Consider the following 16,465-nt stretch of genomic DNA (forward strand, 5'->3'; position numbering starts at 1 on the left):
GAAAATTCCTGGAGCACTGACACTCCTCCCAGGGTGTGGAGACAAGGCTTTGCCACTGGGGTAGCACCAAACCTGCAGGAACACCTGGAGCAGTGGGAAAAACCTCCTCAGTCACAACCCATCTCATCCTGCATGGACATGGAGCCTCACTTCCACCCAGGGCTTCAGCACACCAAAGCACTTGAGGAAACATTGAAAAAATTGCTTTGAAAAACATAACATTAAAGGTTAAAAGAGTCTAAAATGTAGGATTTACAAACATGTTAATTATGTTGTGGTGCTTATTGGATAATAATATTGCTCCCTGAGACAGATGGGAGCATCCCAAGGCAGATGATTGCCTTTCAAAGGAAACCTGATGCCCTATTTGTAGCAAGTAGAATTTAATCATAAAGATACCATTTTTTTCATGTTGCCTCAAGACTAAATAGCAAAAAGCATCTTAAAGAGGTATTTACAGATGGATAAACTCTATAACAAATCCGAATCTCTGGAAATTTGTTCAGAGGTCAGTAGCGATGCAAGCACTTCAGGTTGGTGTGATCAAGAAAAAAAATTAAAATCATGATTTAGTATTATGTACAGGTTTGGGTTTTTCAAAAAGTTATTATCATTTTGTTAATTACTTGGTCTTTTATGGAATTATTATGCCACATAGGAATAAACATTTATGTGGCTGTCATTATCTAGGAGTCTACTCTCCTAATGAATTACTTAAAAGCCACCTAGATGTGGCACTTGGGGATATGGTTTGATCGTGGGATTGGCAGTGCAGGGTCAACACACTTGATAATTTTAAATTGATAATCTTAAAGCTCTTTTTAAAAGTAAATGATTCCATGGGCTGGAACATGGCTGAAATATTACCTTACTCATCACTGGAAATACCCCCTAAAGATTGTTACTGATTTAACAGACCACCCTTCCCTTTCTTATGAAGCTTTTAATTCAAGTGTTCCTTGTGCTCTTGTACCACAGTTATGTCACTGTGAATATATAACCTACACACAATGTATGTTTACACAACATATTTCAGAGATCAATAGGGGATTTGGCATGAAACAGAAATACATAAACCCTAGAATTTCAAATAGAAAAGTTATTCATTAACTACTTGAAGGAAAAAAAGAAAATACATTACTTGAACAAATTTATCATAGGTGCATTTTAGGTAGCTTTTACACCTTTTTTGGGTCCTTTGTCTTTATTCCAGGGAAAAGAAATTCAATATACAATTTCAGTTTTATTACCTTTGTACTATTCCCATCAAATAAATCTAGCAGTGGGAAGGTCTTTCTCTGTTTTTTGTAAGATCATTCTTGAAATGAAACTTTCCTTTCATTTCAGTGTAACACATCCTGTTTTAATAAAGAGTTTTGTTTCCTATTGAGAGCATTTTGACAAAATAATAAGGTTGCTTTTGTGTGCCATTTAATTTACCAGTGGATCGATGGAGTCAGACATAACTATTCTAGTATTAAAACTCACAAATTCCAGGGGAACTGGAGGTTAAATCGTAAACAAAATATTTCATTGGCATTGATCTGAAAACCAGACTGACAGCATTGCTAAAAAATCATCAGCTTACAATTATAAGTCTCCCCAAACAGACAAGAGATGGATTTGATTATTTTGCTTTGAAAGGGTCATTCCTTTAAAGCTGCAAAAGTTTATCAATTTATAAAAGAGTCAATGAACCATATTTTCCTTTAGTTCCTGTCACAGCTCTTCCTTGTGATTACCCAGGCTAGAACAGGTTATGAGAGTGACTGATCATTTTGCTCTCTATTTTAGGCAACCTCAAATTTACAGGATTTATGGCCCCTACTAGATCATTTGTGATATAAAGATTACAGGTAGCCTGAACTTACTTTATATACTGTGATACCCTGCCAGAAGTACAGCCACTCATTATGCCACAAGTGTATAAAAAAATGCCTGAATTTCATCCTCCTTTAGGGCACTATCCACCAAAGTTACAGTGACAACTTATTTCTTTAAATAAACAAGAATTTTGATGTACACTCTAAGTGATAGAATTATTGCCTTCTTTACCTGATTCCCCTCCCACATCTCTTTTCTCTTGCTCCAAGAAAAATCTGAGCAGGCCAGGCCTTTACACAACCTTGATTGTTCTATTTCCATCACTAATTGTACACATTTTAATTGCCAGAGGAAGTGGAACATGAGCAAATTCCAAAACAAGCACCACACCTTATAAACCTCTGAATGGAAACACTGCTAAGAGAATCCTTCTCTGAAAAGCAGCTTTCCAATGTTCATTACTGGGATTGCCACATTACAACACAACTGTGATTATATTTTGACTGCTGATATCCCTGTCACTGGATCACACTGACCCCAGCCCCAGGAGATCAGTGCTTCTGCTGTGCTGATGTCTGAGCTCCCAGCAATGACAGAATTTTCTGCCTGCTGCCAAGAACCCAGGAAGCACAAATTTTTCTCTGGAACCAATGCTCCTCCTGCAGCTTTGACAGCAAGAACAAAGGCAAGAATCTGTGGCAAGCAGGAGACAGTAAGAATGGTGGGATAATTGCTAAACCCCAGTTCCTCGTGCAGCCTTCAGACAGCTGCTCATTCCATTGATGAATTCCTGCAGTGCTTTCCTTGGAGCTCACAGGGCTAGGGAATGTGTGGTGGATTTTTTGGTGGTGGTGTATGGGTAAGCATGAGTAGGCACCAAGCCTGAATATCAGTAAGTAAGAGAAAGCCAATGAAATAAAATACAAATACTGTTTTTAAAACTATTTTCATCTCTTCCTGCATATGAAAAGTTAGCATGCCTCTGACTCTTGTAGTTTAACTACATCTTAAAAAAACTGAGCAGACAAATTTTTTTTTAAAATAATAACACTTTCATAACCAGTGTAAGATTGTAGAGGTGGCTTGTTTCTTAACCTTATACCAGTCTGCATTACCTAGCAAATCCAGAGCTGTGCTCGTTTCACTCAGATGGTGTGCACGGTGTTAATGATTTGATTTTTTTGCCAGGTTAACATATCATTTAGAATAAGGTACTGCACAACTTGCCTGGGTGTCTGTTATGGCCATAAATGAAGAAGCACAGCTATGGTGCCATATGTACAGCAATAAGCAGGAAGATGGAAAAGAAAATATTTATTATTATTTAAATTATTATTGGAAAAATGAAAAAGAGCAATGGTAGGTTGAGAGTGAATACCTATAAACTTTGTTTAATGTTCTAGTGGCCTTTTAAATATATTTTCATAAATTGAGATTATTGTTAGATACTTTTTTTCCTGATTTGGACAAGGTTTGTCAAAGAAACATTTTTTTAAAAAGAAGACATTACTACCATGAACATCATCTTGCAAATGAAAATTTCAAACTATTTCTCTCACCCACTTCCTAGTAAAAAAAAAGAAAGTACTTCTGCTATGCAGTTATCAACATGTGCAGATAAAATCTTGCTAGAGCACTTCAAAGGAACCTTAGTGACATACTCTGTTTTGTTTCTTCTTTACAAGGAGAAACAAAAAATCATAAGAGATACCTTCAAAGATGTTTGCTTTTCTCAAACTGTTCACCACTGACATTCTGGTCTTGAAACGTACATTAAAGCAAAATCCCTCCTCTCAAAAACTCCATTTCTACTGTTCAAACTGTCCTTTACTTAAACTGAAATAAAAGATGTTATGCTACAAAATGTAGTTCCAGTTACACTTTTGCTTCACTTTTATGCACCAGACAGTTTGCAGGAATTCAGTCTAATAAAAGTCAGCTCAGTTAAAAGGATAACTTCACCAGCAGTTTAATCTGTCTCTTATTTTAAGCTTTATATCTCCCTTTTTTGAATCAGATCCCTTCCAGCCATTCTAAGCATGTGTCTTAGAATGTGTCAATATTCCAAAGTTTCCTGCATTCTAAAAAGCCACAGATGAAGCTGGTGCTTTATAGCATTATGTTATCAACTCTCCCATTTTTTTAATTATTTCCAGTGGTCTGCTCCCATCACTCCACATGTCATTATCTGCCTGAGGCCACCACTCACATCACTGTTATTTTAAAGCATAGCCCAGCAAGACTTTGCTCCTTCTTGGCCATTTTTTTTTCCAATTGCATTTCAATTTTTTTGATTAGTCATCCATGAACAGGACTCTATTAATAATAATTTTGAATAACCATCAAAAATTTACAATATTGTAATAATTGCTAATATTTCAGCTTCACATTTACAAACACAGCTCGGCGCAATAGGTACAAGTCAGAAAACAAGCAGATACTTGAAAAAATCCATACATTTTACTACAAATTAGCCCATACACGTCTTGTTAAAGGGATCAAGCTTCAGTGGAAAAGCAGAAATCATGAGAAACAGAGCAGTGAAGGCATATATACTTCAAGCAGTGAAAGAGAAGGAGGCTCATGCTTGGCATTGGTATATGACAAATAAAAATCAGCGTTGATCTGGAAGTTGTTACTCTTGGACAAAAGAGCAGCAAACAAGCTCAGATCTTGTTCAGAGAGGAACAGGACAGTACTTGTTCTTTGCTGACTTTTAGACACTTAAAATGCCATTTTTATTTCTTGAACACAGCTTTCTGTAGATCTACTAGATCTACTAGATTTTTGCACAAAAATATTGCTACTCTGCACAGTCCATTACAGAAGCAAATTTTGACTTCTGATTTCCAGACTGTAAGTTAGTCATTTCTGCTTTTGAAAATGTGTGTGAACAGGCATCCACCTTCCTACACAAATTATACTGGGATGTATAGCACCATATGCTAAAATCCAAGAGTATTTGAACTTCTACACTTGATTCCTGGCACAGGAATTGACGGTATCATCTATATTTTATTTTACAGTTCAATTAGCCAATATAAACAATATTTGATAGTCTATGGCCCTTGAACTTCCAAAGAGAGACTGCTGCTTTTGCTCATGTCAATGCATCCCCAGCAATCAGTGAGCCAGAGTAAAGGGCACGGGGCTGAGCAGCTGCCCCTCCTTGTGCCAGCAGCAGTAAGAGAATGCTGCCACTGTCTCATGGCTCTGTGCCCCTGGGAGATTTCCTAATATCAGTGAACTTGTGATGGCCCTAGGAATTGAAATTTGCTTTCATTCATTAATTTTGATGCTGACTGAGAATACCTTGATGCATTTTCATGCAAAATTACAGTAGTAATATGCTTGAGTTGCATAAATCTAGAAACCATATACATTTTCATTTATAGCTAATCACATTTTAATGACAACTATTAAATGTATGAATGTGAGATTGGTAAGTTTGGCATTTTGCAGAGTCATCTTTCTGAAAATGTATTTTCTGGTTAAATTATTTCATTTATATCAAGCCCTCTGAGCTTACTGTGACCTCACTTCCAGCCAGTCAGCAAAAGCAATAAACAAAGAAGCTTTGCACAGCAGATTTCTCTTTTCACTTAACTGGTAACAGAGCCATCATCCAAAGATTGTTTTGGAAACAGTTGTCTGACTCACTGAAATAGGAAGGAAGTTTTCTCAGGAACAGGAGGGAGAAGGAGCACCACAACATGCAGGTGCAGCTGGGAAGAGACATAGGAGCTTCTGAGACACATCAATGCCTATGGTGGTGTCTGCAGACTGACAGACAACTGACCTTAATGAAAGAATTAAACCCAAATTTTTAAATTACTGGTGGTATGATTGGGATTTTGATTAATACAAGTAGGTTGGCAGACAGCAATACAAACTAATCCTCTGACAGAAACCAGAGATCTGAAAGCATTTTACAAAGTAAGCAGCATCTGTATCAGTACTTTATAAACAGGGTTATTCTGGCATAAGATAATGAAATACTTATGTTATTGAGCAGGCAAATTACAGACTTCAAATAAAAGCTTCAGTCTGTACATTCTATATTAGCAATGAATTCATGGACTTTCTCTGTGAAGGACATGGATATGATAAAATTTAGAAAGGTTTCATTAATCCATCTGTGATTGGGGTTTGTTGATTTTTTATCGAGGTACACATTCAAGCAGATATTTAGAAGGGAATAATGAGTTTTCTCCCTGGAACAGGCCAAGATTTAGGAATAAAGGCAGCTGAAAGCGGAGTGTGTGTCTGGGAAAGAATTAGAATGCCCTGGTCTCTAACAGGCAGGTTGTCAGAACAACACAGGGTTTGTGTGTGAGGGAATGGGATCCAAGTAGGCTCTCCTTGAAGCAGAAGCTGTTGAGGATTTCTGTTTTGCAAAGCTGTTGCAAGAACAGCTCCATCTTTCTGCCCCAGGTGCCTGAGTTAGACCTGCAAGCCAGAATTGGATTTATAAGCTCCCAGCAGAACACACCCTTATACACAGACTGTCAGTTAAATACTTCTCCATCATTGTTAATTATTTTTAAAACTCCTCAACTCTTGACCTGTATCTAATGTAACAGCACATCCTCTTCTGTTCTTGATAATCCTTTAAACCAGTTGTTCTTACAGAAGAGACTCTTTCTTTGAAAGTAACATCAAAGAAATTCTCCTTTTTCACCCATTCCCCAAGCCAGTTTGTCACTGGGAGCTCTGCAGATCAGGCTGTACCCATCACGTTACACTACAGTGCAGCATGCCATGTACCAAGGCATCAATGATGTAGCCAAGAGTGGATGTCACAAACACTCATATGACTGAGATACTTGAGAAGTCAGAAGAACATATTCTTGTCTGATATGAAGTGGCTTATCCTGATTGGGAGAGTCTGGGAGATTTTCTCTTTGGGGAGAAACTGTAAGATAGGATTTGATTTGTCTGCCAGCATGACACCATTCCATTTGATTGTGTGTCATTTGCTGTACCACTGCATTGGTCCTGTGACAGGAGCACATTCAGCCTGTGCTCCTCCATGGATATTTGAATGGCAGGGAAAATCACCTCCTGGAAGAGCAGCTGGTGGAAACTGATCTAAGCAAAAGTGAAATGCTGGTGTTGAGAAAGGAAAATGTTTCACAAGTTTTCCTAAAGCTCATTATTTCTATTTGTTAATCCAATGCACATGCCTGGGTCTTGTTGGGTCCCTCCTAAACTTTGACATTCATGAATCATCAATCTCCAAAATGGGCCTTTGTCCTTCCATTTTATGAGTTTAATTCTGCCTAAGGACAGTTGCCCATAGCAGGGTCTGCTTTTGCCATCACATCTTTGTGTTCAAACCAAGAAGAGACAGCATGAGCTCATTCTCACTGCAAGCCCATGCCTGTGCTACTTACATAAACAAGCTGAAGGCATTCCATACAGCATGGCAGTGCAGTCTAACAGCATCCTGGGAAGGAAAAAACCCAGAATTCAGTATACCTGTTTAACAGGGAAGTCTAGAAATGCATGAATAAACTGGACATAACTTTATCTGTCCATAAGGAAAAAACCAAGAATATAAGACTATCAAAAATATAACAAAAGATAGTTAAATATTTTAAGTACAAAAATGTAAATAAATAGGTAGGAACAATCTAAGCTTTTTTTTTTTTTTTTTTTTTTTTTTTTTTTTTTTTGCTACTTTAAAGCTAAGTTTATTTCCCACTGGAAAAATGTTCATTACAATGGACTGTAATACTATAAATACACATACAAGCCATGCTCTTTGATGTCTTCTATAGATTCATATCTAAATATCTAAATAAACCCATTAAGATTAGGTGTGATGGCTTGATTTCTTTGTGTAAAAGAATATCTCATGATAATGCCTTATCCCAAAACTACAGAACTTCAGCCCAACACACCTGATAAATTGACACACCTTCAAGCTCCTGGGTTCTCTCTCAAAACAATTCTCTGCATTTTTGTTACATGATTAAAAGACCAATAGCTTCAGGTTAGTCAATAGAGTGTAGGACATGAACAAGTACTGACATGGATAAAGATACCTTACCTGGCCTATTTGTCAAATAAAAATTAATGAAAATCTTGAGAGCTGTGAACTGCAGTTGTTAAGGAACCTGGCCTGTCTGGACATCCTGGAGTCACTCTTGCACCTGGGACTGAGGCCCCTTCACACCTGGGCCCTCCACACTCACAGCCAGACCAGGTCTCCTCATCGGCTCGACCCCAGAATCCCCATGGCAGAGTCTCAGACGTCACAACCCTTAAAATACTTCATTCATGGTGCAATAAGAGAAATACAGCTCCACTTTGGTGCCTGGAATGAGGAACCCCAAACAAAGGAATGCCTGGCTTTTTATACCCTCACAGTCTGAGTGCTTGACAGTCTGGAGTCCTCCTCTCCTGCCGTGCCCCACTGGTCTCCTGCACTGATTGCATTACTCAGATCTGGGAAGTCACCACTGTGTGTCACGTTTTCCAGGCAGCTCTAACAAAGTAGTTTGCCAAACAGATCTGAGAATTCTCTGCCTTAAAAGTATCTTATTCTCCCTTGTGCTGAGTTGCTTCTTACACACATTCCTAGTGACTCTCACAATGTTGGTGCTTAGGCTCTAGACCATCTACATCAATGGTCACATCCACCAGGGTTTTTTTATTGTGTAGAGAAGGCTCAGAAAAAAGAAAAAATGGGCCCACCTGGTACTTACCAAGGAAAAGAGGAAAATACCTATCTTTCAAAATATATGGTTCAACAAAAATCAAATGTCAAATAAATAAGGATGGAACTTTTTTTGCAAAAAGGAAATAGGGTGGACAACATCACTATGACACCTGGACCGTGTGTCAGAACACATATTCATGAATGTATTCACCTACCTTGTGCTGTAGCTCCTCTAATAACTAATAACTGCAAGAATAAGACACATTCAGAATGTGCCAAAACAGTGAAAAAAGAGGCAGCACCTCAAATTAATCTTCTAAAATTTTACCTTCTGAAATGTGACATTTGGTCAAATTCACCTACTAATTTTAGTGTTTAAATATGGACTTAGAGTAAGGATGTTCTTGTGTGATCCTGCAAATTACGAACATTTATAAATAGCTTCTGTTTCATTACTCTGTGGCTTCCAGTGAGGTGCCAAGGATATGTCAAATAATGAAAGTAATTGTGGATCATAAAAAAAAATAATTAGTTTTGTAATAGAAAAAATGTCTGTAGTTAGTGCAGGATGCTAAAGCCAATTTTAGCTTCATTAATCGAAGTAGTTATTCAGCATCCATTAATTCAGTACCCAGAATTTAGAAGTGGCAACTAATCAATAAAAATAAATGAATATTGATATGGCAGGACTTGTGCAATATTGTATTTATGGTGCCCCTGCAGCAAGTTAGATCCTGCACTGACAGATCAATAAACTGATCCGAGGCTAAGGCCCTGCACCCAGAAATCCTCGGTGGTGGGGGACAAGGGGCAGGAAGGTGAATATTCATTCCTGTGCTCCTGAAGGGATTGCAGAGCTCTGGTGAGATGGAGCCGGCAGAGGGATTCCCTTTGCTCCTGAGTTCAGCTCCCGGCCAGCACCCGCCTGGCAGGGAAGGGCTTCGCCTTCCAAACGTGTGTGCACTGCCCTCTGCTCACTGACAGGGAAAGAGAAACTCCCCTGGGAACAGCAACAGCGCAGCTCTGTGAGCTTGGAGCGCTGCCCAGCTCACTGCTCTGCTTTCAAAACGAAAGCAGAACGACAATGACATCAAATCCTTTTTACCAAATGAAAAAAAAATCACAGTCAGCGCCTTGATCAAATGCCAGATTTTGTCTGATGCGTATAACACAATGTAAGGATTTAATCACACATTCCAAAAAACCTGTATTACTGCAAAACTGCAAACAACACTCAGGTTCTCAGAATTTAAAGCAGGAGGGTTTGTACTGAGAGACTTGGACTGGTTTTATTTAAGGATATATGAAAAATAATTAATGTTTTTTGCCCTAAAATATATGACCAGGTAACGCAACATCAGAATCAGCATTATTTGATGAAAACCACAAAATCTAAAAAAAAAAAAACCTGCTTCACTTTCTTATTACTTTTCCCCCACATTTTTTTTTATATTAAATTTGGCTTGAAAACAGCCAAATCTGATAATTTACTACTGCAATACATTTATTTTACTGTTGTTCATGAAAAGAGAAGGAAAACAATACAGAAAAAAATCTATTCTCTATAAGACAGATATCCTTCACAAGTTGTTTCTCAAAATGATTCTTTCAATAATTTCACCCTCAAGAAAACATTCTCTCTGGAGTTTAAACCAGATTATTTAAACAAAATTATTTTCAAACTTTTCTAGAAAAATATTTCAGCCCTGCCTACCCACAGTTTATCTTCACCTGGGCTTTTATTTTCAGTTTTCCTTGTTTTGCCTCAAAACCTTGATTCCAGGTTGATGTTCCAGCAGTGAGGCTGACCTAGTGAGGTAACATTCTTCAGCTTCCTGAGCTTCCAGTCACACTAGGAAGAGATTTTAAAACTGTCTCACTCCCCTTAATTGCTGATTTAAAGGGATACATAGAAAGTGGAACTTCTGATAAAAAAACATTCCTGAAGAGCTCTGTATTTCTCAGGTTTTAGAGTACCAAAAAAGAACTACCTAAACACAGTAATTTGGCCTTGGTCAAAAAGACTGAGCTAAGTAATGCAAGAACATTAATATTACTGAAGCAAAAAGAAATAAGCAAATCAAAAATGTCCTGACACTTCAAGGTATTTTTCCTTAGGATCCTATTCCCTCTCTATTGGTGTTAAAATTTTCATTTTCAAAGCAATTGACCTGCCTGAAGATTTCACTGCAGACCTGATGCACACACTCAACAGCTTTGCTGTTCTGCACTGTGGTGCTGGTTTCTAACTGGGATACAGTTTGCATGACCCCTGATTTATTCAGTATTTTATAGTCTAAATTATTTTTTGCAAAAACTATTCTTCAATGGCTATTGTTAGGTAATTAACTGTGATAATGATAAAGATATTTATGTATATTTGAACTTCTCAGGCAGCCTGGCCAGCAAATCTTACTTATTAGTACCAGTTGTGTATGGATTTGCTAGCACTACAGAGTTTAATCAGGACTTTTAGGTAGCTGTGATTACAGATTGAGACCAGTTCTCAGGGCTGGATCCATTGGGATTTTTAAAGAACAAGGATTGATACCTCTGACCTCACCCTCCTGATTTTGATGAGCATTGTAATCTGCCTTTAAAAAGACCACTTTTGTTTAAATAAATATTTCCAGTTCATGTCTGGAAATAATGCAAAGGAAAAAGAACACAGTCTTTGCTTAAAATTCCAATATTTTGAGAAGATATAAGAGCTGATGCTGTTTCTAAGTGCTGGTACTGAAATTAAGATTGATGAGTAAATATTAGGAGAAAATAACTTTGGGTTACATGCAATAGAATTTAATTACATCATTTAAATTCTTAAGCATTTCAATTTAATATTCATTCAGGGTTTTGTATAAATAATTTGCAGATTTCCAGAACGTATTAGGATGAAACTTTTAACGGGCTGGATGGTTATTAATGGATGATATAAATATATTATTCATTATTCTTGGTTGTCATGGTAAATGGCACTGAGTACTTCTGAATGAATATTAAATATCATCCCATGAATTCAAAAGCAAAATGTAATAATTTCTTGAAATATAGAATTCTTGAGGTGTCATTTCATAATAAATACTCTGTAACAAAATGTTAAAACTGTTAATGTCACACTTTCCTTATCTCTGGCAAATGGCAGGATCACTCAGGCAAAACTGAATTTCAAGTAGCCAACCTTTTCAAAGATGTCAACTCCAGCAGATCTACTCCAGTCCAGAAATAAATTCTCACAGCTCAGATGACCCAAACAATACTAAAACCTACAGTCCAACTGAATGCTGTGTTAGAGAATAATTGCATTTATACCAAAAAGCACCAGAGAACACGTGTGAGAATACTGCCTCAGAGAAACTCCACTAACTCAGGAACAAGCAATTTTAAACCTTTCACATTAAGCACTCTTTAATGAATGGAGAATCACCCTTGCACTGCCAGTTTTATGCCAGTTTCATTTTTCTCCTTCAGAGGATGGCCCAATATTCCACAAGCTGCCACTTTCAGGCCGATGAATCAATCCAACAGTTTGGCATTTACACAGTCAAGGCCAGCAGTCCTTAGACATTGTGTGACGGTGGCCTCGGTGCCCAGGCTGCAGCGAAAGCCTTTCACTACGTGTGGCTGCACTGCCCCAGCAGCCTTCCCCACAGCTAAAGGCAGACTGGTGTTGGTTCCACTCCTGCTTTCTCTCCTTCTCCTCCTTCTGGCACCACCCCTTCACGTCCCATGTCCACATTCCTGCCCTTTCACCACATTTCTGAGAAGGGAAGCCACAAAGTGTTTCCCAAGCTGTAAAGCTCCTTCTCTACGGGAGTAACCAGGATAGCCACGGGTCAGTGAAACACGCCAGGAGCAAAACCAGAATGTCACAAATCCTACTCCAGCTGCTGCTGGCTTGCACAGACTGAGCACAGCATCTGTCATTGCAGGAACAATTGCAAATGTGCAAGTGAAAAATCTGCTACATGACTGAGTGTTGTGGTTCCTGTGCTTAGGAGATGTGCTCAGCAGGCTCACCTGCAGTGCCACCGCTCATCTGCACAGGTAACACTGGAGGGATGGAACGCTAACAGGTAAAGTCTGCACACAGAATTATCTCACTAAGCCTTCCCAAAAAGCCTTACCTGAACTTGGGGGTTCCAACATGGAATTCAAGGACAGGATTTCAAAAGGACATTACATATCTGTTACTACATAATAAGGTTTTTGACAGAACTGATAAGTAGTGGTAGACCTACTTTGTAATATATTAATTTTGACCCAGGTTTTAGTTGTTGTGAATGAAAAGCAGAGTGTTAAACCCAGTCATGAGTATAAAGTTGTTCTAAAGGTTTTTCAAAACCAGAGAGAGTATTACAAATTTCCTAAGATCTTCCCTCTACAATTAGATGAAAATCATACTCTAGATGAGACAAATTTTTCTCTGGGAAGTGTTCAAATCTAGCAAGAAACTTTGGAAACATACTGGAATTATTTAGAATGTTAGGTTAGCAACACACAAGCAAATTTAAAAGAAAACCAAACCAACCCAAACCTTTTTTCCCCACACACATTCATAGACCACAGTAAACTTCTTTAAGAGTGAGGAATTACCACACATTTCTTCAAATAGGCTTTTTGCTTTAAACTAGCAGCCTTCCCATCTGTTCTGTGCTCATTGGGAATGCCAAGAGAACACATCTCGCAGTTACACCAGCACAGAGTAAAACTGAACTGTTTAAATGGCTGGTGGAAGCTTCCCATGCTCCTACAATGCTGTTTCCAGCTGTGATTCCCACATTTGTGACACATACAAGGAAAAAACGATACCCTGAACGACAGGAAAGCTTCAGAGTTACTAAAAGCTTCTTTGTATCTGCTGTTAGACACAAGGATCTGTCAGAGTGGCACTGCAGCTCCTTCTCCTGAATCTGTACCAGGAGCTCGGTGCAGAGCTGAAGAGACAGCACAAAAAAAAGCAGTGTAAATTTACCTGGAATTAGAGCAAGAACTTGGGGTAAAAGAATCTACTCCATCTATCTTTAATACCTCAGCTACTAGAAATGAGTATGAATTCTATATACCGAGATATTACTTTTATTGCTACCTGGGAAATCCAACAGGTGCCAGGGAATGCTTAGGTCAGGAAATGACATCTGGCTGGCAATAATAATGGATAAAATTATGTCTTTAAAAAGTAAAGTTAATTGTGTCTGAATTGGGAAAAAGCACAAATGCAGGATATAATGGGTGAAATACTAACAGAGATATTTGAGAAGCAATCAAAAGCAAGAGCAGATTTTTAAATATGCAAAAAACAGTCAGACTGAAGCAAAAAGGATGTGCTTACAACACTATCAGAGAAAAATGGGACAAGCAAAACAATTCCTTGTTTTTCATTAAAGATGAGATACTGTGAGACTCCAACAAAGCAACTTTGCCATTAGAGTTCCACAGACTGCTCCAGGTTCAGAATGAAAATGGGAACAATTGTGGTTTAAGAAGATTTGTAAGCCACATATAATAAATTTCAAGCAATCTCCAGACATCTAACTATATAGCAGTCATTAAACATGCAGGAGATAGATAATGGACGGCACATTTTAAAATGTACTGGTTAAATTACTTAGGAAAGCAAACATTGCATAAGATAGAACTTTGGTTTTACACATTTGGTGTTGGAGATGCTATGTTAGATTTAAAGAAGATTGTCAGTTCCTGCTTTTCCCTGTTTCTTCAGATTTTTAAAATGACAGTCATATTTTGTAAATATAACTTGCTTAATATAAAAAAAAACCAAACCCTCAGAAAAAACATCTGCACACATTGTATAAATCAATTATTTTCTTTTCAAAGTTTCAGTGCTGCTGTGTTATTTCTCTGTCCCATTTCAGCAATTATCTATAACAAAGAAATGCATTGACAATTTTTCTAGTGGACTTTGCACAAGCAATGCAAGTCTTTGTTATCACTCTCTTGATATTTTCTCAGAACTTATTTAGACTGAGACTCCAGTGATACCGGCCCGGTTCTAAACACTTTTTGTGCTGATCTGCCTTCTACCATTTGAGTAACATAAGAAAAGGTTCTCCTTAAATATTCTAGGAGTACTGAAAAGTCTGTTCCGTTTTCTGTGTTAAATGGGGCTTTCTGAGGGTGTTTTATTCGGCTCTGGAGGCTGAGGGAGGCTCCCCAGGGAAGGGCTGGTTCACCTTGGCAGCGCCCTCAGGAGAGGAACCCGGATCGGCCGCAGGGCTCTGAGAGGGCTTTTGGAGCCGAATTAAAACAAACAGCTAAACAAAAACAAACACAAACCCAAACATACAGAAAGCGATGGCTAAAAATGACCTTGCCAAAGGCGGCTGGGCGAGCAGACTTCCAGAAGGCTCCGTCGGCCCCGGGCGAGGCTGAGGCGGGAGCGGCCGCGGCCCCTGCCGGCTTCCCGCCCTTTCGCCGCTTCCCGCCCTTTCGCCGCTTCCCGCCCTTTCGCCGCTTCCCGCCCTTTCGCGGCTTCCCGCCCTTTCGCCGCTTCCCGCCCTTTCGCCGCTTCCCGCCCCTCACAGCCGCCCGCAGAGCCCTCAGGGAGCCGGGGAGGGGCGGCGGAGTTTCTCCCCGCTCCGTCGGGGATTGCTGCGGAGTTTCTCCCCGCTCCGGTGGGGATTGCTGCGGGCGGGCAGCTGCGAGGGGAAGCCGTTCTCACGCTGTGAGAGGTTTCTCAGCCCCTTCCCTCAGAGCTGCTGGGCTGTGGGGGCGCGGCGCTCTCCCGGCAGGTCGGTGCCCGCTCCTCGGGGCTGCCAGAGGCGCTGCCGCTCTCCCGGCAGGCTGGGGGCTTTTCCTGGCTCTGAGCGCAGCGTGGCTGGGAAGAGCTTCCGTCCATCCTTTCCATCCATCCCTTCCTTCCATCCATCCCTTCCTTCCCATCCTTTCCGTCCATCCTTTCCTTCCATCCCTCCCTCCCGAAAGTCAAGTTTTGGGTTTTTAAGTAGAGCAGCGCTCTGAGGGGCTGCTATGGCCAGTCTGTGTCGCCTCCCCTTGCGGCTGCTTTGCTTTCGGCTGTGCCACTGGGTCAGGAATGAGGTCCTTTCCTTCTGCTTGTGGATTTATATAGATATGTTTTGTTTTTTTTTTTTTAATAGGTGTATATATCTACACATGCTGTATGTGTGTACATGCATGTGTATGTGACAGTCCCTGAGGCTGGGGAAAAGACCTTGCTGAGCACTTTCAGGCAGGTGAGGGTTAACCCCGCCTGTCGACCTGATGTGTGAGGGGTAATTGTCTTATATACTCAATAAGCTAACCAGCAGGGTGCTAAAATAATAAATAGCTATTACTAAAACTATGTTCTCTCATAGCAGAAAACAAGTCATGATTTTGGTTTTATCAGACCCCCAACATTGCCTTGAGAAGTGGTGTGGGTTTTAAGTAGCTATTAAAATTATTACTGAGGAATGAAATTTGATGAAAAAAGCAGCAGCCCCATGGCTTTATGAAAGCATTTTGGTAAAATAGTGCTGTTTCAGGTTGTTATTTGAGCTCTGGGTGCTTGCTGCTTTATTGAAGACATCTACTTAAAATTTTACAGATATGAAATGGAAAACTGCCTCAGCTTTTATTATTTGTTATTTGAACAGCAAATACAGGCCACTAGAAGGGAAAATATTTGCTTGCCCCACTGGTAAATGTGTATTATTTCTATAGCACAGATGACTCTTACACAGCAGTATTATGTTATTTTTATTACTTTGGAATCTTGTTTTCCTTGCTATTCCTCCTGGTAACTAGAATTAGGCAGAGACAAGCGTGTGTGTCTGTGTTTTGTTTGTTTTGAAAGGGGGCCCAAATGTGGATTACTGGTACTTTCTCCCTTAAAGTGACTTACCAAAGCAATCTTGGCCTGGAAATAAACACTTGTAGTTGCTGGCAGCCTCCCAGGGAAAGGTCTGTGGTAGTCCTTGACCCTCCCGGGGTTCAAGTAGCAGTGTCAACCAAAGA

The 16,465-nt window shown here is 39.5% G+C and overlaps 1 long non-coding RNA gene across 1 annotated transcript; it reads right to left on the bottom strand.

Annotated features, from left to right (window-relative positions):
* Positions 1 to 6,137: 6,137 nt before the first annotated feature.
* LOC146767705 (uncharacterized) lies at positions 6,138 to 15,198 on the bottom strand. Its single transcript, XR_014954940.1, has 3 exons — positions 14,819 to 15,198; positions 7,221 to 7,273; positions 6,138 to 6,273 (listed from the first exon to the last, which is right to left on the bottom strand). It is a non-coding gene; the product is annotated as an uncharacterized LOC146767705 (long non-coding RNA).
* Between the last annotated feature and the right edge of the window lie 1,267 nt (positions 15,199 to 16,465).

The sequence above is a fragment of the Lonchura striata genome, chromosome 4 (assembly GCF_050655825.1).
Source record: "Lonchura striata isolate lonStrDom1 chromosome 4, ASM5065582v1, whole genome shotgun sequence".
NCBI lineage: Eukaryota > Metazoa > Chordata > Aves > Passeriformes > Estrildidae > Lonchura > Lonchura striata.